Source organism: Musca vetustissima, unplaced genomic scaffold, assembly GCF_032173495.1.
Source record: "Musca vetustissima isolate MV318-11 ecotype Yass unplaced genomic scaffold, APGP_CSIRO_Mvet_v1 utg31599, whole genome shotgun sequence".
NCBI lineage: Eukaryota > Metazoa > Arthropoda > Insecta > Diptera > Muscidae > Musca > Musca vetustissima.
In genome coordinates this window covers 67,067-91,993 of record NW_026877754.1, presented here as the reverse complement: position 1 = coordinate 91,993, position 24,927 = coordinate 67,067, and the positions used below count along the sequence as shown (strand labels likewise).

At 29.9% G+C, this 24,927-nt stretch overlaps 1 protein-coding gene across 2 annotated transcripts in view; it reads right to left on the bottom strand.

The window, feature by feature from the left end:
* Nucleotides 1-24,927, bottom strand: part of LOC133322436 (homeotic protein distal-less) — an 82,503-nt gene that overhangs the window by 33,152 nt on the left and 24,424 nt on the right. The window lies entirely within an intron of this gene.

Genomic DNA, 24,927 nt, shown 5'->3' with positions numbered 1-24,927 from the left:
CAAAAAGTTGAAAACCCAAAACCAGACTCCTCTTTTCAATGCCACAAAAGGGCCTGCGGTAATGTTATTGTGTTTTGGCATCCAGCACCATATAAAAATCACGCTAACACGCTTCTTCAGCTGCTTGACCAAAAAGAGGCAGAAGAACACTTCTTTACACTTGGGTATTGTTGTTCAGCTGATGTTTTTGTTGTTGTTTTTTTTTTTTTTTTTGTAGTTTACTTTTTTAATAATAATAAAAAAAATATAATTATTATTATTATCGCGTAACAGAAATCACATAAATATTTTGCAAGGTTACACACACTCAGAAAAGAGCTAAGGAAGGATGGATGTGACAATGAGGTGGCATACACTCAAAGAAAAAATATGGAAAAATTTATCAAAATTTGTAAAAGACAAATATATATTTTTTTTCTTATTTTTAAATTAATTTGTATACATCTTCCATGATTTCATTAATTTTGCATACACTCGTAAATAATGTGTAAAAAATGTAGCAATTTATAAAAAAAAAATATTTTTTAAAAAGAAAAATTATTTTTATTTTTAAATAATTTTTATTTTTTTTTTATTTTTGGTATACACTAGAAAAAAATTACTGAAAAAAATATAGCATAGTATAAAAGAAATTAAATATTTTTTTTAATTAATTTGTATACATGTTCCATAATTTCATTAATTTTGCATACACTCGAACAAAAATTGTGAACAAATATAACAATTTATAAAAAAAAATTTAAAAAGAAAAATTAATTTTATATTATTATATTATACACTCGAAAAAAATACTTAAAAAAATATAGCATATTATAAAAAAAATTAAAAAGAAAATTTTTTTTAAATTACTTTTTATTTGTTTTCAATAATTTAATTTTTTCCTTCATACACTCGAAGAAAAAATTGTGCGAAAAATATTGAAATTAAAAAAATATATATATTATTTTTAAATCATTTTTTATTTGTTTTCCCATAATTTCATTTATATTGGCATACACTCGAAGAAAATAAATTTCTTATTTGCCCCAATTTATAAAAAAAAAATATTATTTTTATTTCTAACTTTTTTTATTTGTTTTTAGTAGTTGCATTAAGAAGAAGAAAAAAATTGTCAAAACATTGTAAACAAATATTGCAATTTATAAAAAAATAATTATTATTTGTTGGAATTATTGAATGTCCACGATACGCACATACAACACACAACACACATGATGAGTAATTGTGACATGATCGCAGAGTGCGATGCACACTAGTTGTAAATATTGTTGTTGTAGTATTAAGATTTCATGCGTAGTGTGTAAGAATGAAGTTGTTACTCGTAATAAAGTTCTCAACCAGTAAAGAAGTCTTTCGTTTTATTGAAGCTGCAAACACGCATAAAAAGTTATTCCTACAATATTATTATTTTTAAATTCATTTTTATAATTTATACACACACTCGAAGAAAAAAGGTCAAAACATTGTGTACAAAATATTGCAATATATAAAAAATATTTATTTATTTTTAAATTAATTTTTCCATACACTCGAAAATTGTTTAAAAACTATTGAAAATTATAAAAATATAACTTTTTAATTTTTTTAATTTCCTCATAACTTATTTATTTTCCCCAGCCATTAGTCACAACTCTGTGGCATTTTGCCATCCTCTGCCTCCGTATAAAAAAAATATTCTTCAAAACTATTTTGTAATTTCCTCTCAATTGTGTAGCAAAAACTTACACACTTCCCACATCTCATACCCACGACCTCTTAAAGTTATTGCCACAAAACTAAAAAAATATATGAGGCAATTAGATTCCTATCAAAACTCAATCATAAACTTTATTGTGGTATTATAACATGTTTGTTATAAATATTGTTACCATTTTTTTCAAACATGAATTTGACAGATTTTCCAGTGATAAAATACTGGCAGTTACATATATACCCACAAAAGCATCCAGACAACCAACTAACCAACCATTCATCCAGCCATGTCATCAGAAGTTGATATTCCGCCTAGGTTTTTTCGTTTTTTTCTACTGATCAGGCCCCCTCAGCATAGTCACCACGATGAGTGAGTGAGTAAAAACCGATTAGAATCTATATGCTAGCTTTCGAGTTTTTTATTTTATTATTTTTTTTTTTTGTCATGTAATAAACGTGAGTGTTGTCATATTTTATGATATTGTCAATCTTATGACTCTTATCGCTAATGGAAAATCTATTTGAATGCAAAAAAAAAAAAAAAAAAAAAGAAAAGAAAAGAAAAGAAAAGAAAAACTAAATGGGAAACAGTAAAAGAAAACCTACAAAGCGAATGGCGACAATGTGGTTGAGGGGTGGAAAACTTGAGAAAAACAATAACAACAATGAAACTAAAATTTTAAATTAAAAAAAAAACACTTTGTAATGGAAACTTTTTGTGAAGTCAAGGTCAAAAAATTAAATGAATATTTTTTAGAATTAAATAGATTTTTTTTAAGAAATATATTGGCTTGAGTTGAACCCAGATCCTGCTATTTATTAGTATTTAGTATTTTTTGTATAATAACAAACGTAAAATTACAATTATTTGAAATTTTTTCTTATTGGAAATTATTAAAATAAATTTTAGAGGAAGGAAATTTTTCTCCATTAAAAATGAACGCCTATTTAGCTACAGGTCCTTATTCAAAAACTCCTTAGAAAATCCACGTCTATTTAGCTAGAGGTCCTTATTAAAATTTCCTTTAAAAAAACCCATGCCTATTTAGCTAAAGGTCCTTTAAAAACTCCGTTAAAAAATCGACGCCTATTTAGCTACAGTTCCTTACTAAAATCTCCTTTAAAAAATCCACGCCTATTTAGCTACAGGTCCTTACTAAAATCTCCTTTAAAACTCCACGTACAATTAGCTAAAGGTCCTTAGTAAATTCTCCGTTAAAAAAATCCATGCCTATTTAGGTACAGGTCTTTACTAAAATCTCCTTTAAATATTCACGTCAATTTAGCTTCAGGTCCTTACTAAAATTTCCTTTAATTTTCCACGCCTATTTTGCTACAGGTCCTTATTAAAATCTCCGTTAAAAAATCCACGCATATTTAGCTTAAGGTCCTTACAAAAATCTCCTTTAAAAATCCACGCCTAATTAGCTACAGGTCCTTATTAATATCTCCTTTAAAAATCCATGCCTATTTAGCTACAGGTCTTTATTAAAATCTCCGTTAAAATCCTCGCCTATTTAGCTTAAGGTCCTTACGAAAATTTCCTTTAAAATATACGTCTATTTAGCTAGAGGTCCTTACTAAAATCTCCGTTAAAAAATCTACGCCTATTTAGCTACAGGTCCTTACTAAAATCTCCTTTAAAAAATCCACGTCTATTTAGCTAAAGGTCCTTACAAAAATCTCCTTTAAAATCTACGTTTATTTAGCTACAGGTCCTTACTCAAAAACTTCTTTTAAAACACACGCCTATTTAGCTAAAGGTCCTTGCAAAAATCTCTTTTAAAAATCCACACCTATTTAGCTACAGGTCTTACAGGTCCTTACTGAAATCTCCTTTAAATATCCACGCCTATTTAGCTACAGGTCCTTACAAAAATCTCCTCAAAAAATCAACGCCTAATGAGCTACAGGTCCTTATTAATATCTCCTTTAAAAATCCATGTCTATTTAGCTACAGGTCCTTATTAAAATCCAAGCTACAGGTCCTTACTAAAATCTACTTTTAAAATCCACGCCTATTTACGTGCAGGACCTTAATCAACTATTCTTTTGATTTTGATTCCAAAATTTTTACCCCATTTTTCTGAATCAAATATCTCAATTACGTGCTTAGATAACAATTAACAATAAAAATCCGCATATATTTAATATTTCAAATATAAAATAAAAGAATGCAATTAATTTGAACATTCCCTTGCCTTACCAGTCATATCAAGCCATAAAAATAACCGATGATAAGAAAATTATTGGTTACTCTGCCAACGTGGCTAACGCTGAATAAGGATGGTGTGGTGGTGCTGGTGGTGGGTCATTAAACAAAAAACACACAAATACTTTCAGCAATAAACTACTGGATATGAAAAATGCAACAGGGCTAAATGTGTTATAATGAAAAAGTAGAAGAAAATTGAAAAAATACACACAGGACCTACTGCATCCAGCAAACTTAACCTAATTGAATAATTACAATGTTTTAAGGAAAATAATATAGTACCCTGATTTGTTTGGGCCAAGGCAAACGCCAAAGATCACACTTCATCTTGAAGAAGAAAAAACCGAACACACACTCCTGAAGAGATTTAGGCTCTCCAAACAATATAAGAAGAGAATGGAGGAACAAAAGGTAAATATTTCCCAAAATCACTCCATCAAGAAGGCCACCAAGCCGCAACAGCTATGGCAGCGTGTGAACTTTTCAACAAGTCTTAAAAGCGGTTTCAGTAAAACAAAAAAAACCCATTCTACAAACTCAAAATAAAAATCTGAAAAGCAAAAAATACAACACACTCTCTTAAACTGTTCGCTTATGCTCCTTGCGCTCGGCCACTAGCCACTATCGGTATATTTTGATCTTAGTGCGTTTTTAAAGAAGGTGGTGGCGGTGATGTCCTCCAAAATGTGGCGTTGATATTCAGCAAACGATAATAATGTTAAGAAGAATCCTTTTTTTGTTTTTGTTGTTGTTTTTTCTTCGACTCATAAAGTTTTTGAACTTTTAAACACGTTACAAAGATGAACTGCCAAACAAAACAAACGGCGCTTCATAATAAACCAGAGGAAAAAATCAACTTCATAAATTTTTTTTTACCAAACAAAGGCATATTATAACAGCATATTTATACAAAAAATAAAGGTGAAAAGAAGCATGACGTCAAAAAACCAAAGACGAAAAACAAAAATCATAAAATAAAAAAGAACACCTTTTGTTGAAGCATGCAGACGCATCATCGCCCACGGTGAACACCCTCAATGTTTTTGTTTGGCATGAAAAAGGAAAAAAAAAATGAGACAGAAAAAAATAAAATACAAATTTTGAAAAATGATAAACGAAAATATGTTGAATTTTCAAAGGGTATATCCACTCATATCCTCACATTGTTTTAGATTTATACATGTTCCGAAATCATTTTGGATAATTTACCCATGAAACATATTTCTAACATTTCCTCTTGCATCTAAAATCGGCAAATTTTACTCGGATTATATTTTTTCGTTTCTATATAAATACTCAAAGTCATTGAAATATGTCCCCTTAAGGTATGCTTTATTAAAAAAAAAATAAATTAAAAAAAAATTAGATTTATACATGTTCCAAAATTATTCTGGATAATTTACCCATGAAACATATTTTTAACATTTCCTCTTGCATCTAAAAGAGGCAAATTTTACTGGGATTATTTTTTATATTTTTTTATATGTCCCATTAAAGTATGCTTTATTAAAAAAAATTAATATTGTCCAAAGTAAAGATAATTATTCAAAATCATAGACCATCGATCGAATAATATTTTTCTTAGAATCCATTAAAACCTCCTCTCAGATTCTAATTATTTGAAATCCTTGGAATACTTTTATAAACCTAACTATCCCCAAAAGTATGCCTCATTAATTTTTTGTTTCATTTTTCGAAGTAGCCCCCTAAAAATATGCTAATTTTTTTGTAAAATATTAAAAATAATTTCTATTTTATGTTCATCATTTTTCAGCAATAAAATGTTTTTTCTACATGGAAATTGTTTTCAAATATAATTTAGATAGTTCGCATCAGTGGTGGGCATAACAAAATTGAGCATAAGTGTGGGTGAGCGTAACTGAGGAATCATCATTAAAAACGACTGAGAAAGAGAGAAAAAAGAGAATTCGTGTTTAAACATCGACACTCAGTTACGGTAGCGTGTATGGCCGAGCATGCCTGTATTAGATTAATTAAATGCCTCCAAAATTTAAACTATTTAAAAAAAAATAAAAACCCGGAAAATTCTACAAATTTATTAACAAAATTTTCAATTTGTTCTCATTATTTTCTAACAAAATAATATTATCCAAAATGTATGATATTTAACATACTAGACAAACATATTCCGCACAATTATATCAATTATATTGCCAAACATACCATATACCTTAAATGCAAGGATTTCGATAAATCCTGATTCGATGTCTTGGATATGGAAAATATTGCCACGCACAACTAATTGATATACAACAGCAACCCCTAAAAGTATGCATCAAATTTTCAAAAATGTTACTCCACTCATTTTGTTTCTTTGCCTTCTTTTGCAAATCGAAAAATATCTTCACACCTTTTTTTCCATTTCATATTTGGCTTAATAAACACTTCCATATTATCCAACCGCCTCTCCTCCTCTTCCCCCTTTTCCATTTAATTTGCTATAATTTATTTTTTTTGTTATTATTTCCTCCTCTAAATTCTATCACATAGAATTCTCTCCACACAAAATCACTCAATTCAATTTGTTGTAACTTCTCTATTAGCTAGAGCTCCCATGCCGTATGGCTATAGGCACATACCAACTTTCTCATTTATGAATATGTTGAAAACTTTTATAAACACTTTCATTTCATGATGGTATGACATATTATTTCATTTAAAAAACACACACAGAAAAAATATATTCTGCTACGAACAATTGCGAACGAGAAGAGACGCACCGGCATAACACAAATACGTACGTGCCTCTATGTTTATAGGCTACGTCGGGATATTCAGTTCAATTTTCCCGATTTCATTTTCAGTCGTTTTTTTTTGTTCTACTCTCACGTTTAATAATCTTGTCTAACTTGATCTCACTCTAGTGACCACCATTATCATCACCAGCTATGTGACTTGTCTATGTGTGTGTAAATAGTTATAAAAAGGTTTTTTTTCCTATACCCCTGGAACAATTATATGGTCAAACGGCAAGTAATAATCCATAGTAAAAAAGTAGAGTCATATGAATTGTGATGTTGATCTTGTTCGCTTGTTTTGCCACCGTCGACAATCACGTTGGGGATGTGAATGTGGATGATGATGATGACTGTGATTACCACATGACCCATAATTTAATTGACATTGTTGTATGGTCGATCGGTTAGCTAGCTAAGCTGACTAGCTATCTAGCCGGGCAGTGTCAGCAGCCCAGCTAGATAGCTAGTGCACAAGTACTTGTTTAAAGTGATACACATGTGTGTATGTTTGTGTACAACACAAATGCAAGTTCATAGTCGGTGAAAAGCAAACATAAGTGCTTTGGCGAAAAATCTGGGGGTTAATTTAATTTTATGTGATATTTATGCAGCAGAGAATAGAGATTTAACACATTTTCCAAGAGGAGTTGTTTTTTTTTATTTTGAAGATTTATCTTTTTTTATTTCAATACACGCCCAAAAGTATGCATTATATTACGGAATTTCTGAAAATTATTTATTAAATTTTATATTATAGGGTTTCTTTTGCCTAAAGGTTTATTACATGTCCTAGGAGTTGTTTTTATTGCCATTTGAAAACTTATTGATATTTATTTACCCCTAAAAGTATGCATAACTTTCTGACACCCCTCAAAGTAGTCTATAATTAGTTTATAATTATTTTATGGAAATGATATGACTTAAAATAATCTTGTAAGTGAACCTAAAACTATGCATTAAAATTTGATACTCCCCAAAGGTTTTGAAAATATATTTAAATTGTAATACACCCTAAAAGTATGCAATATACTTCGCTATAAGTAATATAATTTATTTAATTTTATATTTTACTTTATCATATGCTTGAATACACCCTAAAAGTATGCAATATACTTCGCTATAAGTAAAATTATTTATAAAAATTTTATATTTTACTTTATCATAAGCTTGAAGATTTATGTGGTATCCTAAGAGGTTTTTAATTGATATTTTAATATATCTTCAAATTTAAGTACCTCCAAAAGTATGCATTACTTGTTGGGCGGCCCTTGAAGATGATTACAATTTTTGATAAAAAAAAAAAATAAAAAAGTATATATATTTCATTTCAAAATATATATATTTTATTTTCTAAATAATATTTCCCTGTGAAATAAATACACACAATAAAAAATTAAAGTGAACCTAAAAGTATGCTTCATATTTCGCTACTCCTAAAAGAAGACCACAATAAAATTTCTAAATAATATTCGCCTGTGAAATGGTGTAATCTCCACCACACATTGGACTTTGTGGCCCCTTAAACATTTAAATATCACTTCCCTCGGCTGATGACGTTCGTATGGTGATCATGATAGTAACTCGACGGTATACGTTTCGGTAAGGGATGCTGGTGACAGTTTATTGTGAGATTCAATTAGCTCAATGTGGCATATGTAGATGGACAGACTGATGCTATCGCGTCCACATGTCTGGGATCAAAAAAAAAAAGTGATATGCTTTTTCCGAAAAAAAGAGAAGGAAGTAAAGTTGATCAAATATATGTATCTATTAAAAAATACAAAAATAAGTTCTCCAAAAATTATCGTAAATCGTTTCAGGCGTTGTAACAAAGATCTATGCCATCAGGACAAAGATCTTGGTTACCAGAAACAGTGTCGCTTTGACCTGATTTAGGAGATATTGGACTCAATTCATGAGGAAAGGGTGATGACATGTATTGCTCATATTTGAGTTTCTTCTCCATGAAAATGGTCAGAAACTTTCGAAAAAAATCGTTATAACGCTCCACCTCCTTATAGCTAATATATGGCCACCTTATAGCCTTCTGTTGTCCCAAAACTGAAGAGAAATCTACCGAAAGCTACCTTGTAGAAGATAAATATTTTGATTAACTTGTTCATATGTAATATCAACATTGACAAAATGTTTCGTTGTTTCGATAAACTTTTTCATTAATGATGTAAATTTTTATTAATTGTTTCATAAGAAAATATATTTTTTTCTAAAGCATTTCTTATGAACGATCACCTTTGCTAGACATTAGCGTGGGAATGGCAATCATCATGTTAAAGTCTTCTTCATTGATGAACTTTTTCGTCATATTGATAAATCTTTTAATCAAAAAAAAAAAAACATTTGCAATTAATATGTTCATAGGAAAATTGTTATTTTTTTTTAAAGAAATAACATATTTGCTTAGCGATAAACTGATAATCCATTTCGATTAAATATTTAGAGGTAATGGTATGTGATGAACTTTGTCGTCAAATAATTATATATGACAAACAGTTTTATCAAATATAATTTTTTGACGAAAAAGATTAAGTTGAATTTAAAATTTATTTTCATTGGAAGCGATTCTCTTAAATTTTGATTTAATAAGCAAAGTCAATTGAATTTTACGATTTCATGGGCATAGGCGTGGTTGATTAAATTGTTCGTAGTCAAACTCATATTTGATGAACATTTTTTTCGTTGTGTTAGTGATATTTGATAAAATTTTCGTAAAAGCAATGAACATTTTGATAAACAAAAGTTCATCAAAAAACATTATTATTATTATTTTTTGTCTAAAAAACATTAATTAACGTTCGTTTCTTTTACGAAAAATTTTGTCAATAATGGATTTTTTGACGAAAATGTTCATCAAATATGACTTTGACTACGAACAAAGTCATATTTCCATAAATATGTAAACTATAATAATTTTTTTCATAGGAATAAATTATTTTTAAGATTTGTTTATAGCTGCGGATTTTGTTATTTAAAAAAAAAAAAAAATAATTTTGTTCAAATTTTTTTTTATATGATGAAGATACCCTTTTTCTTGGAAATTTGAAAAATAATTCCTGACATTTTTTTTTTTAATTCTCTTCCCAAACTTTTGCTCTAAATTTCCATTTGTAAAATTCTATAGAAATTGAAATTGCAATTTCTTTAAAATTGCCAAGTCACGATGATTTAATAAATTTCAATCAAAACAATAGAAATCTGCCACACAACAACAATAAATCTATATAATAGCAAAAATAACAACAAAATATTTAAACAAAAAACAAGGGTAAAGTACCCAAAGTACCAGTTGTACATTGCGATTCAAACAAACACTTAATTGAGCTAAGTATGAACTTAGTTTAGAATCGAGACAGCATAAGATATAAAAAAATCAAAAAAAAAAAAAAAAATAGAAATAAAAATTAAAACAATAAAAACACAACAACAACAATTGAATATATTAAATGTAGTAAAAAGCTAACAAAACAAGTGCAGCAGCACATACGACAATAGCCACAACTGAATACAGAGCTGCTGATGATCATGATGAGTCTTTCAAAGAAATCAGCCATCAGAAGCTCAGGGTATACACTCGAAAAATAATGTTAGTTGGAATGTACTATATTTATTTGCAGTCGAGGTATGATGTTAAATATGATTTTTGGTAATATAAAAATATATATTTAAATATGATTATGATATTTTTTTAACAAATCAAAGAAAATACACCCGAAAAATAATGTTAGTTGGAATGTATATTTGCAGTCAAGGAATAATATTAAATATGATTTTTGGTAATATAAAAATATATATTTAAATATGATTATGATATTTTTTAACAAATCAAAAAAATACACCCGAAAAATAATGTTAGTATTTTTTTTTTATTTTACACCATTGCAATGAATTGTAATTCTCGGGTTACACCTTCATATAATTTTCGTTAGAAATTATATTTGTATATTCTTATAACCCACTGTAACTCTTTGATAACCCACTGTAAATCTCTTGTAACCCACTGTAACTTACAAAACCCAAAAAGAGAATTTTATCTGGTTTTCACAAAGAAAATACACTCGAAAAATAATGTTAGTAATTCTCGGGTTACACCTTCATATAATTTTCGTTAGAAATTATATTTTTATATTCTTAAAACCCACTGTAACTCTCTGATAACCCACTGTAACTCTCTTGTAACCCACTGTAACTTACAAACCCCAAAAAGAGAATTTTATGTGGTTTTTTACAAAACATGCTGGTGTTTGTGACAAATCAACCGCCATTCTCTAAATAACTACTAAATAAGTATTCTAAGTGGAGGCCCAGAGGCACAACGACCAAATGCTTGAAATTAAGAGGAACACAAGAGATTGCCATAATTAAATTTGTATTAATTAAAACAAAAGCAAAAAAACAAACGCTGAAAATCTTAATCTGTGTTGTTGTTTGTGTAATTACAACGAAAATAAATATATTCTTATAAATTTGCTAATAAGAACACAAAAAAAAACAACAGCAACAACAGCGAGTCATTCCTTAACACTGCAGCTGGGAAAGGTTCAGTGGCTGGCTGGCTGACTCGGCTACAAATTTGTTTTCTGGCTGCCTAGTCATCATCTCGTGCTCGCAAGATGGAACGTAGTTTTTTGCCAGTAAGTGGTAGTAGTAGCATTTAGTCATAACTGACATACTAACTGACAAAATGACGAATGTTTTAGTAAAATGCAAAACAACAACAACAAATTATACAATACATTACATGCAACTTTATTTATTGTTGTTTTTATTTTTTGTTATTTTTTATATTGCTCGTTTGGACGTAGCCACCGCGTTTTTTTTAATTTAATGTGAGTTATAAACAGAGTTCAGCAGCTTTTAGAGTAGACCATAAAACCCCAAAAACAAAAATCCCCAGACAACTGACAAAATTCAAGTAGCTTGTCATTAAACTGCTGCTGCTGTTGGAGTTCATCAGTCAGATAAATGGTGGTTTTAAAACGTTCATACCCAGCATTTTGCGTTTGTCTCTAGCCATCTATATTGTCGCCGACGTAGTAAAACAAAAACATTATTGTTTGGCTTTTTTGCGCTGCACTTGTTGTCGTTGTTTAAAATTTATAAATATTAAAAAAAATAAAACATGATTTTTGAATAAAATTAAAATTATGACCATGAATAATATTTTTTTTACCGCCAGCTGGTACATACACTACTCACTAATCTTCAAAAATGCAACAAGTGAACTTTTGCAGATTTTTGACTTTAATTAAGTCTAGAGATATGTTTTATTCATATATAGAAAACTAGATACTCTATAAACTTAAACTTAACTGCAGATGGATTTTTTTTTTTCAAAACAACTTCTTGGAAGAATTTGTTCTAAAAGAAAATTGGTGTTCCCTAAATATTTCTATGTGTAATGTACTTTATTCTCATATACAATGACCCTTTTTTTAATAAAAATCAACACCAATAATTTTTAAAACCTATTTCCGATAAACTCACCTAACAGAAAAATTAAAATCGCTAACATTTCTCACAGTAAATTGTTTGTTCCTTGCAAATTTTTAAGTTTCCCTTAGAAAAAAGTTTTCTAAGATGAAATATTTTTTATAAAAACACAATTTTTATTTCAATTTGATAATTGAGAAGTATCGGGAAATCTGTGCAATAAATAGAATAATTTAAAAAAAACACCTCAAGCTCAAATAATCTCATTACTTGAACAAAATATATTCCTTAAAAAATTGTTAATGGCGCCCAACGCAGAGCTACAAGATTATTTTTAATTGCGCCCAACCTAGGGCTATAAGAAGCTTGGAGCTTAAGTTTTTGTTCCAGAAGAAGAATGATTTCTGTAGCAAAACATAATCTGCGTGTTTTTTTTTGTTTTTTTTTTTGGTTTTTTGAGTAAAATTGTTCAAAATCATTTATATTCTTAGAATGGCGTCCAACGTGGGGCCATCGGAATATTTAACACATATTTCTATCATCATCTCTACTAAATTGTCCTAGGAAAAAACCATTTGGGATGATACTTTTCACTCAATATTTTCACTAAAAATTATTTTTAATGGCGCCCAATCTAGGGCTATTTTTAGAATGTAGGAATTTAACCTAACTTTATTATTTTTCTTGAGGAAATGTCTCGTCTTCAGTAGACACATTTTTGGGAAGTCGTCAATGATGATTTCCCTCGTTTGCCTTTTTGGCATAAAACAATTTTTGTGTACATATTGGAAATGGCGCCCAATGTGGGGCCATCAGAGAAATATTTAAGAAATATTTCGTTGGAAAAGGTCATAATTTCCGATGTAATTTGCTAGAAAGAAAAAAAACCATTCGCGATGATATTTTTCCAATACAAAATTGAATATTCAATACTAGTATGGCACCCAACGTGGGGCCATATTAAGATATAATAATAGAAAGCAATTTTTGCAATTTTGAAATATTTTGATATGGCCAAAAAAAATCGTAGCCAACAAATGAAACGTCTCATATATTTGCTTAATTAGTAAAATGGCGCCCGACGTGGAAGATCGCAGTTGAATGAAATTTTCTAAAGGAAATCCCATTTACCATTCGTGATGATATTTTTCCAATACAAAATTGAATATCCAATACTAGTATGGTGCCCAACGTGGGCCATATTACGATATAATAAGCAATTTTGAAATATATACCCAACAAAAGAAGCGTCTCATATACTATCTTAATTAATAAAATGGCGCCCAACGTGGAAGATCGCAGCTGAATGAAATTTTCTAAAAGAAATCCCATTTACAATGGTTTTATTATTCAATGAAAATTGAATTCTTGATGCTACTACGATGGCGCCCAACGTGGGTCCACAGTAAGATACATTACTACAACCAAAATTTTCGAATCGTTGAGATATTATCTTTTTTTTTTATTAAGTCTATAGATTACAAAAATCCTTACAGACTAAAACTAAAAACTACAAATATTTACAATATTATATTATTACGTTAGGCATTTAAGTGTAATATAATTTTCTTTTTACGCTATCACGATTATCAGAAAGATCGAAAATATTGTATAATTTGTTAAATTCAACAAAAAGGCGGCGGAGGGGATCGTTATTTGCATAATTAGTACAAAAATACTTTATTTGTAGTAGCTGATAGTTACGAGTTGACCTGAAAGGCACATTTATAAGAATTCTGTTTAAAATAAAGTCGGAAATGATTTTACCTTGAATGACATTTAATATAAACGTAATATTTAGCATAACTCGACGACTTTTTAGCGTCGGTAATTTTATTAAACCTAATCGAAATTTATAAGATGGTAAAGATAGTGGAGTCCATCCACGACTTTTAAGACAAAATAAAAGAAATTGCTTTTGTACAGATTCGATTGAATTTGAATGAATTGTATAAGCCGGATCCCATATAATTGAACCATATTCTAAAATGGAACGAACAAAAGATATATATAATTGCTTTGTAACTAATGGATCAGCAAATTCTTTGCACTATCGCTTAATAAATCCTAATACTTTATAAGCCTTACAGGTCATAAGGGAGATATGTTCTCTAAAATCTTATTGGAAAAGTTATCCCTAATGATTTTTTTCGATAAATCGAATCCCCAATGGGGAAAAACGATTTATTTTCCAAAAAAAACAGGTTTTTTATTTGCTTGCACCAATAAAATTTTGAGAATATTTCCCAGTGTAGTAATTCTCTGAGAATAGTTTTGAGTGTTTAACATTTAATGAGAAACTGCTCTCTCTCTCCCTTTACTTAACAATTTTCTTCGAATTGTTCAGATTTTTTTATATTTCTATTATTGTTATAAGGTTCCTTTCCTACCTTCATTCATCGTTATTTTTCTTCTTCTTCTTCTAATAATATTCCTTTCTCCTCTACTTGTGTTTCTTTTGTTTTCTTGTGATTATCATTGATAATTTTAAACACTCTTGTCGTTGTCATTTTTAATCGGCCAACAGCAAACGAAAAAAAATTTCCTGTTTTTTTTTCGATTTTATTTAACGATTAGTTGCGAATTTTAAGTTAGACTCAATGTGTGCAGATACTGGCAACAAGCTTGTAGATCGACATGTAAACTGTTTGTAAGTTAGTAAGGTGTAGTCGTATGATATGAGTGAGGTGAGGTTGATCTCAACATCCGTCCGTCACAGCGTCAATCTGGGCATGCATGCACAGCTATCCATCCAGCTATCTATCTAGCTATTTGATGAAGTCCAATCTCAATGAGATTTTTTTTTGTTTTTCAAAAAAAAAAGAATCATCTAAATTGACTGACAGTTAGTGTTAGGCACGAACGGGGTGGGTATACTGCGCTTAGCTGTAGAACGGCTAGAAGGCATTAGTGTTTGCTTGTTTCAAATGTGTGTTTTTGGCGAAAGGGAAATGTTGAGGAGGTAAAGGGGGTTTTGCTGTGCGATTTTACACCATTCATTGATAGATAGTGTAAATACAACATATTATAAGGCTAAACAAGCTCATTCCAAACAGCTAGCTAGTCAACCAAGTCACCAACCAACCATCCGATCCAACTTATCGTTCACATATCTCAAAAACTACGCTTTAAGTTTTTGCGCGTTTTTTTTTTATTGAAGAAAAAAATTTTTGCGTGATTAAATCCAGCACTGGCGGTGGTGGTGTATGGTACGACAGATCCCAACCAGCCGCCACCACCAACACCATTGTCAATTTTCCATGCTGGGGAGTGAACAATATTGAACACATTTTGCCGCGTATATTTTTTTCTGGTTGTTCATCGCGTTGTGTGGTGTTTGACTGTTAAGACGCTAATGTGACATGCAATTGCAAAATGTTGCAGCTAGTTATGGCTTAGCTAAGGCTCTTGTTTCTGTGTGTGAGTGTTTATGTGTGATATGTATGTTTGTTGGTTTCAATTCTTTTGGCTGCCAAACTGATAGACTGACTGCCAAACTGCATGCGAGTTGGTGTATGTCATTTATATATTTTGCTGGCAACCGCCATACGGGTGTGACATTGGCAGCAACATTAGCTTCAACGTGGCAATGTTTTGCATTATCATATTTTTTTTTTTTTCAAAAATTTGAAATAAAAAATTATTAAGCTTGTTTTGTTGTTGCGGAAAATCAAGTTTAGAAGTTTGCAATTGCTTTGTTGTTGCTGCTGCTATGTTTTGATTAGAATAGAGGCGAAAGACAAATGTCAATTTTAATCATAGATTATAAAATGAAAATGGAAAAAATTCTCATGATTATTTGCATGTTCGCATGAATGATCGAAACTGGGTTAGAGGAGTAGATAGATATGACAACATGCAACAAATTTGTTAATGGGGAAGGAATCCTCAGGTGGAAGAAATGTTTTTTACATTTCATAATTTTTAAAATTTAAATATAAATATGCAGGATACGTTGGGCGCCAGGTGTTCAATATTCTTCATAATAATTATTTATCATACGATACTTATTTATAAGTCTGATTAAAGGTTCTAATTTGTAGTCTCAACGTTGGGCGCCATTTATAGAAATATATTTCATTTGAAGTTAAAAATAAAAAAAAATTTTGATCTTCAAAAGAACAACCAAATACAACCTCATTTTGGGAGCCCTTTAAATATGTTGGATATTTTTTTATTAAGTAATGGTATTTCTAATGTTATTAGTAATATCAAACAATACCTATTTATTTAGCATAAATCGGTTTTCCAAAGCTATTTTTAATAAATTTCATTTGTTATTTAATATAAAAAATTCAATTCTACGATTTTTAGCACTTCAAAAGAAATAATTATAACCACACGTTGGGCGCCATTTAAATATGATGGATACTTTTTTAACTAATTAAGGGTATTTCTACTATTTTAAGTTTTTTTTTTCTAAAGCTAGTATTTATCAAAGAACGCGTAAGTCTACTTATTTGTAGTCTCGTATTGAGCGCCATTTATAGAATTTGATGTCATTTAATTGAAGATCGAAAATAAAATTAAAAATATTAAAATTTTTAATTCCATTTTTGATTTTCAAAAGAAACAAAGTATACTTTCACGTTGGGCGCCATTTAAATGAGATGGATATTTTTTATTAAATAGGTGTAGTTCTACTAAGTAACGCTTTTATTCTAAAACTATTTCTTTGGTCTCCCACGTTGGGCGCCAAAAAAGCATGCACATTTATCCTAAGGAGTGTAAAGTCTTCATGATTTAGTAAAGGGATTCTGGACAGTTTTATTTCGATTCTTTTGTACATTTTCTTTGTTATTCTTTGTTATTGGGCGCCGAAAATTTATACATATTTATCCTAAAATTTCCATGACTTAGTAAAAGGATTTTGGTAAGTACTAGAGGTGATGGCGCCCAACATGGTGAAATTTGATTAGTCAGTGTAATAAATTCCTTCCTAACTTAACAAATGCCTTAATTTTTACACTGTGAAAATCGTCGTCCGATTCATACTTGTTTGTTGTTTTTTAACCTATTTCCTTGGTACCACACTTTGGGCGCCAAAAAACTATACATATATGACTAAAGACTGTAAAATCTTCATGACTTAGTAAAGGGATTCTGGACAGTTTTAATGCGATTTTCTGATCTTCAAAAGAAAAAAGCATAGCCTCACGTTATGTGTCATTTTCTTTGGTACACCACGTTGGGCGCCAAAACACTATACATATTTATCCTAAGGACTGTAAAGTTACCATGACTTAGTAAAGGGATTCTGGGAAGTACTACAGGTAATGGCGCCCAACATGGTGGAATTTTATTAGTTAGTGTAATAAATTCCTTCCTAGCTTAACAAATGCCCTTACTTTCTACACTGCAAAAAATCTTCCTCCCACTCCTCCCACTCCTCCTTATATTCCCTTTTTCCCTAACACCACTCCAAAAAATTAAGCCATAATTTACTTTAAACTTGGCAACTATTATTTAGTTACAATGCCACCGTTTAATGAATGACTTTGAACACCCTTCCACACTACAACCTAAGACTCTGGCAGTCTGACACAACAACAACAGCAACACAATAAGTCAAAAAACGAAAGCCTAAGTGAAAAACTGGCCTATGCGTTTTATAGCTCGTTCACTTAGCTCGTTTTTTTGCACCCATTTTGATAAATTTATTGATAGTGGGCGTGTATATCCTAATTGAATTAGTTTCTGTGGCCTGGCCTGGCATGCCATATGTTGTTGAAGCCGCAACAACAGCAACACAAATAGAAACCCTCAATAACAACAACAAAACTTACAAGAAATCTCAACTTTTCTTTTGTATTGAGGGAGAGTGATTTGTAAATTCACTTTATGTTTACTCTCCGGCCAGTAAGTCTCCCACCCTTTGTGACTGTCTGTCTTTCAGTTGCCTCTCAATCGTTTAGGCTTTTGTGTGTAAACTTGAGAAGCATGTTTGCGAAAAAAATAACACAAACTTGTTCTTTAGTTGTTGTTTTTGTTGCTTTCTTGGCGAAGAAAAAAAAACTAGTCTTTAACATGTGGGTGTTGCATTTAAAATTGTGATTTTTTGTTTGCTTTGAGTAAGTCGTTTTGATTTTTCTTCTTCTTGGTGTTGCTCATGACGTTGAGTTGAGCATGAAGTTTGAGGTTTGAATGTAATTTTTATTTAAATTATTTAATTAAATTTAAAGAGCATGCATTTCATTTGTTCAATTTCAAAGGAGAAAGAGGAAAATAAAACAGATATGTGCAGAGGAAAATATTTGGGTTTGAAGATTTTTTGGGATAGACAAAGAATGCTTGCCATGGAAAGTGAAACTGTTCTAAATTTATTTGGGTCACGAGTATTCGGTGTTCTCGAAGAATAATAATCGAATGACTTTAAATTGTCTAAGTTTAGTAGGCTATAGGGTGACCACCATTTTTTTTCAGAAACATATTCCTAAATCGAGCGATACATTTCGATTGGAAAAAAGTCGCCATGTTGGGCGCCACAATCACCTAATATCTTATTGGCATATAAATAAAATATTTTAACACTGTTGTCCTTTTGACCTAAGAATCTTTGAAATTAAATTCTAAATTGGAATACCTTTAAAAAGGATAAAATTTGATTTGGGGAAAACCCCATCATGGACTGGTCCCATGTTGGGCGCCATAATCACTTAATATCTTCTTGGCATATGAATTGAATATTTAAACACATTTGTTGACCTAAATAAGACAAGAATCACTGAAAAACAAATTTTTCGCACATGATTGCTAATATTGTTGGTCCACATTTTACAAAAAGTCCTTCCCATTATTATCTGCTGGTCTCATGTTGGGCACCATTATGGATTTCTTTTTCCTCAGCTCATAAATAGAATAATATATCAAAGTTTTTAGTCGGTGGTAACCAAAAACAGATTATTGACACAAATAAATACAAAACACGTAATCGATTGGACCCATGTTGGGCGCCAGTTTCAATAATAAAGTAATTTGTAATTCAATTTCTGAAAATATTTTTAAATATTTATTTTTATTGTTAACGATTCTCTACAAAATCTAGCTGAAATTTTTGGTTCACATTTTACGAAAAATCATTCCCGTTACTATCTGCACGTTGGGCGCCATTATAGGTTTTTTCTTCCTCAGCTCAAATATTGAATAATATACCAAAATTTGTAGTCAAAATAAAACAAATTATTGACACAAATAAATCCCAAACACGTAATCGATTGGACCCATGTTGGGCGCCAGCTCCAATAATAAATTTAATTTTATTTCTGAAAATGTGTACAAGATAGCTTTAGATATATATTTGTTTATTGTTAACGATTCTTTAAACCCCCTAATTTACAAAATCTAAGCAACTTATTAGAATGGCTCCACGTTGGGCGCCATTTCAAAAAAGTATTAAAATATATCATTTTGATTTGTTTTAGTCTGTGGTGAATAATTTTCTTAATAATTCTTGGGAAAAAGTATCCAAGACACAATGTTGATTGGCGCCATTTCTAGAAAAATAAAAAATTAGTTTAATTTGCCAATTCTTTGCGAAAAAAATTAAAATTTATTTTCTTACCGAAAAATTTTCATTTTTTTTTTTTTTTTTTTTGAAATAAGTTTTTGAATTGAAGAACCCCACTAAAACTCTCCAAAACAATCAATAAACAACTTCCGGTTTTCTTTGCTTTTGGTTTCCGTTTTCAGTTTCATTGCTGTGTGTGTGTGTGTTAAGTAGAAACTTTAAGCGAGAAGGCGGTTTTAATTTGTGGCCTAAGTAAACTGAAACTGATGGCGGTCAACACACTGGCTGCCTAGCCGGTTGGGTTGCACTTCAAGGCAATATATGGTTGTTGTTGTTTTTCTTATCTCACAGACAGAAACTGACCCCTTTCGTTTGAGTAGAAGGAAAAATTACCGAAGTACTACTGGTAGCAGTAGTTGTTGTTATCGAGCCAAGGGCTAAGCACACATTCACAGCCAAAGGGTAAATGAGACAAGACAAGCAAAATTTTTTCGTAGATGCGATATAAATAAAAATAACAACAAAAACAGTGAAACCGGCTGACCACTCGACCAGCCAGTCAGCCATCCAGACTAATATTACACATTAACCTCCTTTTTTTAATAAACAAAAATAAAATAAAAAATTATGGTGTTTATAGCCAACAAACATCAAAGATAACAGCAACGTGATGTCCACATCTCTTAACTTGACTCCTTCCCTGGCCAAAGTTGACCAAGGCAACTGCTTGACTGTGTAAGTCGATAACCCCATCGTGGACTGGTCCCATGTTGGGCGCCATAATCACTTAATATCTTCTTGGCATATGAATTGAATATTTAAACACATTTGTTGACCTAAATAAGACAAGAATCACTGAAAAACAAATTTTTCGCACATGATTGCTAATATTGTTGGTCCACATTTTACAAAAAGTCCTTCCCATTATTATCTGCTGGTCTCATGTTGGGCACCATTATGGATTTCTTTTTCCTCAGCTCATAAATAGAATAATATATCAAAGTTTTTAGTCGGTGGTAACCAAAAACAGATTATTGACACAAATAAATACAAAACACGTAATCGATTGGACCCATGTTGGGCGCCAGTTTCAATAATAAAGTAATTTGTAATTCAATTTTTTTAAAATATGTTTAAATATTTTTTTTTATTGTTAACGATTCTCTACAAAATCTAGCTAAATTTTTTGGTTCACATTTTACGAAAAATTCATCCCATTACTATCTGTACGTTGGGCGCCATTGTAGTATTTTTCTTCTTCAGCTCAAAAATTTAATAATATACCAAAATTTGTAGTCAAAATAAAACAAATTATTGACACAAATAAATCCCAAACACGTAATCGATTGGACCCATGTTGGGCGCCAGCTCCAATAATAAATTTAATTTTATTTCTGAAAATGTGTACAAGATAGCTTTAGATATATATTTGTTTATTGTTAACGATTCTTTAAACCCCCTAATTTACAAAATCTAAGCAACTTATTAGAATGGCTCCACGTTGGGCGCCATTTCAAAAAAGTATTAAAATATATCATTTTGATTTGTTTTAGTCTGTGGTGAATAATTTTCTTAATAATTCTTGGGAAAAAGTATCCAAGACACAATGTTGATTGGCGCCATTTCTAGAAAAATAAAAAATTAGTTTAATTTGCCAATTCTTTGAGAAAAATTAAAATTTATTTTCTTACCGAAAATTTTTCATTTTTTTTTTTTTTTTTTTTTTTTAAGTTTTTTTGAAGAACCCCACTAAAACTCTCCAAAACAATCAATAAGCAACTTCCGGTTCTCTTTTCTTTTGGTTTCCGTTTTCAGTTTCATTGCTGTGTATGGGTGTGTGTGTGTTATGTAGAAACTTTAAGCGAGAAGGCGGTTTTAATTAGTGGCCTAAGTAAACTGAAACTGATGGCGGTCAACACACTGGCTGCCTAGCCGGTTGGGTTGCACTTCAAGGCAATATATGGTTGTTGTTGTTTTTCTTATCTCACAGACAGAAACTGACCCCTTTCGTTTGAGTAGAAGGAAAAATTACCGAAGTACTACTGGTAGCAGTAGTTGTTGTTATCGAGCCAAGGGCTAAGCACACATTCACAGCCAAAGGGTAAATGAGACAAGACAAGCAAAATTTTTTCGTAGATGCGATATAAATAAAAATAACAACAAAAACAGTGAAACCGGCTGACCACTCGACCAGCCAGTCAGCCATCCAGACTAATATTACACATTAACCTCCTTTTTTTAATAAACAAAAATAAAATAAAAAATTATGGTGTTTATAGCCAACAAACATCAAAGATAACAGCAACGTGATGTCCACATCTCTTAACTTGACTCCTTCCCTGGCCAAAGTTGACCAAGGCAACTGCTTGACTGTGTAAGTCGATAACAGTTAAAATGTAAACTAACAGTTACACCCCTTTTTTTCCATAGTGGAGGACCCCGGTTTTTTTTGTGAAGGCCATAAATTAATTTTTTCCCCCGCTGCAGTTTGGATAGAGGAGGGCAGGAACCCAGCCACAAGACAAAGTTCATTAACTTGTTTAATTAACACTATTTTTGGTATTTGACGCCCTAGCCATTTGTAAACAAATATTTGCTTGAGTGTAAAGGCTTTCCTGTTATCTTAAAGGACCTGCTTCGTTCTTTTTTCATAAATTTATTATTTGTTGATTTTATTAGCAAAAAAAAACAGCACACAAAAATAACAACAACACTTTATGTTTGACTTTTTATGGCTTATTTAACAACATAGAAAGCAAGTTCCTTTACCCTTTGTTTCCTCCTTTGTTATTTTTCTTCTTTTTCCTCTTCCACGTTTAACATTCCTGTTTGTTCTTGGCTTAGACCGACCATATAAAAGTTTATTGATTTCTTGTAACTGTTGTGGGTTGATGGTATGTAGTTGCTTTCGTTTCGTAGCGTTTTTTAACTGAGTTTCTGCTGTCTAATAAAGTAACACAAAACTTAGGAGGCGTGTCTCAAAACAACAACAACAAGAGGAAGAATAAGAAGAAAAATTTGCCATGAATTTGTTGCACTTGGTTTGCATGTCTTTGCTTGCATTGTTATTCTATTCCATAGTGTTCTATGTTCCCTATTGTTGTGAAGTCTTGTTTGCCAGGCAGTTTATCTGCCTTCTGACGGGATTTTTTGCACTCGTTTTTATTCCTGTTGTGGCCACAAACTTGTCTAGTCTTGTTACCCGATAAAATATGTTGGAGTTTGCTCAACAAAAAAACAACAGCCAAGGATATAGGGGTACACGAGGAAAAAAATAAATGATTTGATATAAATGACCCAACGTTGGGCGCCATTTGGCACATGGTGCGAATAAATAATTTCTAATGAACAAAATCTTTCTTTTTTGTTAATTTCTTGCAATAGGCAACTAAAATATTGTAATATAAAAATACTGATCCAATTTTTGTTGAATTTTTCTAACTATTTCCCAACGTTGGGCGCCATTTGGCACATGGTGCAAATTTTTTTTAATTAAAAAAACCTTTTTTAATTACTTATAATAGCCACATAAATATGTTCTCTTTAAAATAGTCAAAATATTGTTTCCATTTTTGTTGATTTTTTTAAATATATATATATATATATTTATATATTGTTGAATTTTTCAAAAAAAAAAATATATATTTGTTTAATATTCAACAAAAACAATTATTAGAAATACAATTTTGTTAATAAAAAATCATAAAAATATATTGCTTGGAAATAAAATTTCGATTAATAAAAAATTAATTAAAGAAAAAAATATTTTTGTTAATTTTTAAACAAAAAAAAATTAAACACTTTTGTTGAATTTTCAACATTTTACATTTTTTATTTTTTGAAAAAATTATGTATTAAAAAATTATAATTTTCCTATTTTAAAATCTATATTTTTCTATTAAAATAGTTATAATTTTTTTTTTATATTCAACAAAAAATGATTTTTTTTTCTATAAATATATAAAATTTTTTGTTTAATATTCAACAAAAAATGTAAACAAAAATTCTTTGTTAAAAGTTGAACAAAAAAAAATAAAAACAAAAGGAATTAAAATTCTAATACAAAAATGTTTAAACCGTTTTAAATTAAAAATAATTTTAAGCAGTTTTGTTGAAAGTTCAACATTTTGTATTTTATTCCATGAAGAAGGAAATTAACCCTTTTTACTAATTTTCATGAATTCATAAAAAAATATTTTGTTATTAAACAACAATTGTTTAAAACTAAACATTTTGTTGAATATTCAGGATTTTGTTGAATTTCATTATTTCATATTTTATTAAAAATGTGGCTATAAAATTACTCTAAAATAAAATTTAATAAAAATAACAATGCAATATAAAATTGAAAATTGCTTAAAAATTTTTGTTGAAAATTCAACATTTTATTTAATAAAAATCCTAGGAAATAAATTATTTAATATTCAACAAAAATAATTTTTTTTCAAATTTATCTAAAATATTTTTTGTTTCAAATAAAACAAAAACAAAAAATAGTAATAAATTGAAATAAAACAAAAAATTGACAAAAATATTTTTGTTGAATTTTCAACATTTTTTTAATATACACAGGGTTTTCCATTTTTTTTTTTTTTTTTTTTTTGAAAATATTTCTCTTTCAGTGTACTTGTTGTTCGTCGATTGACAGCTGCCAGTTTAGTAGTATTTTTTTGCTTGTTTCACCATATGTCAGTTTGAAAATGTAACAACCATCAGAATGGAAGGAAAATGTCAGTGTGTTCGAAAGCTTTTTTTTTTGCCTTTTATATAAAAAGTGTGCGGGTTTTTGTTTTCAATTTTTTACTGGGTTTTTTTAACTCTCTTTTTTTTTTAATATAAATTCAGTCTCCTTATATTTTGGTTTTGAGGTTGGCTGTTAAGTATTTAACGCCTTAGGCGTTAAAACTGGCATGCAATGCAAATAGATTTCTTGGCAAACGGCTGGCTAATTTATGTATGTAAGCATATGGATTGATGCAGTGTTTTTTTCGCAGAAAACAAAGACAACAACCAAAAATCCCAAAATAAAAATTAAAAGTGATGTTGAAAGCAACAATGAAGAAAGCAACAATAAAATTTCCGAAGAAAATACTTCACAAAATGTGAATAAAAAATCACAAACAAAAAAAAAATCCCCAAATAAAAAAAAATTAAGAAAAAAAAAATCAACATAAAATGTTGAAACTAAAATTTCATAAAAAATTAAAAGAAAAAATGAAAACAATCTAATAACAAAATTGGAAATTAAAAACAATCTTAAAAATTAAAAAATCGAAAAAAAAATCAAGTAGAAAAATAATTAAAAA